General features: G+C 61.0%; 1 non-coding gene across 1 annotated transcript; it reads right to left on the bottom strand.

The window, feature by feature from the left end:
- Nucleotides 1–380: 380 nt before the first annotated feature.
- On the bottom strand, nt 381–534 carry LOC116365826 (5.8S ribosomal RNA). The gene has a single exon (XR_004208194.1). It is a non-coding gene; the product is annotated as a 5.8S ribosomal RNA (ribosomal RNA).
- Between the last annotated feature and the right edge of the window lie 843 nt (nt 535–1,377).

The raw sequence follows: 1,377 nt of genomic DNA, 5'->3' as shown, positions 1-1,377 counted from the left end.
TCTCCCCCGGATTTTGAATGGCCAGCGAGAGCTCACCGGACGCCGCTGGGAACGCGACGCTTTCCAGGGCTTGGGCCCCTCTCTCGGGGCGAACCCATTCCAGGGCGCCCCTGAACTCTCCCCGGGGCTCCCGCCAGCTTCTCCGGGATCGGTCACATTACCGCACTGGACGCCTCGCGGCGCCCATCTCCGCCACTCCAAATTCGGGGATCTGAACCCGACTCCCTTCCGTTACCGGCCTCACACCGTCCACGGGCTGAGCCTCGATCAGAAGGACTCAGGCCCCCGATCGACACCGGGCAAAGCGGTCTTCTATACACCACATGACTGCCCCAGCTGCCCCAGCTGCGGAAACCCAGAGGTTCCGATTGATGACAAAGCGACCCTCAGACAGGCGTAGCCCCAGGAGGAACATGGGGCCGCAAAGTGCGTTCGAAGTGTCAATGATCAATGTGTCCTGCAATTCACATTAGTTCTCGCAGCTAGCTGCGTTCTTCATCGACGCACGAGCCGAGTGATCCACCGCTAAGAGTTGTACTCTTGTTTTTCTCATTACGCACGCAGAGGCCAGAGGCCGGGCAGAGATGGGGAGGTTACCCTCCTTTCCTCCACCCGCACTTCGCCAGAGCGCCAGGCCATAAGTTCAAAGACAAAGGTTTAAGAATAGGGAGGCTTCCGGGAGCTGCGCTTGCGTCCTCGTCGCCGAAGCGCCAGGGAAGCCGCGCAGACATTGAACCCCCACCTACGCCGGGGCGCAGAGAAGTTGACTGGGTTCCCAGTGCCGCGCGAGGATACGGGGCGATACTCAAGCCGCTTACATCAGTGTTAGACCATTTTGGGAAGTCCCGGTTCACCGGACACCCCCAGTCCCCTTCGGTAGCGGCCTCTCCACCCGCCCATAGGTGAGTCATGCAACCGTGGCTAATGGGGAAAGGGGATGGAGCCAGTCGGGCACATCCCAGGCAAAGGGGGGAATGCGGGGAAGCGGGCTAGGACCGATGACACCCGCGCCGGGAGAAGAGAGAGGCGGGAGGCGTGAGCCCCCTACCCTACCCAACCCGCAGCATAGCTGGATTTTCGGCGCTCAGCCCCATGCCGGCGGCTGGCAACCCGTTAATGATCCTTCCGCAGGTTCACCTACGGAAACCTTGTTACGACTTTTACTTCCTCTAGATAGTCAAGATTGATCGTCTTCTCGGCGCTCCGCCAGGGCCGTGACCGACCTCAGCGGGGCCGATCCGAGGACCTCTCCAATCGGTAGTAGTGACGGGCGGTGTGTACAAAGGGCAGGGACCGGAGCTTATGACCCGCGCTTACTGGGAATTCCTCTCGGTGAAGGGTAGACACACGCTGATCCGCTCAGTGTGTGATCCGCTT

Source organism: Oncorhynchus kisutch, unplaced genomic scaffold (genome assembly GCF_002021735.2).
Source record: "Oncorhynchus kisutch isolate 150728-3 unplaced genomic scaffold, Okis_V2 scaffold1290, whole genome shotgun sequence".
Classification (NCBI taxonomy): domain Eukaryota; kingdom Metazoa; phylum Chordata; class Actinopteri; order Salmoniformes; family Salmonidae; genus Oncorhynchus; species Oncorhynchus kisutch.
Note: the sequence above shows the minus strand (reverse complement) of the source record. Positions and strands in the feature narration are given on the sequence as shown.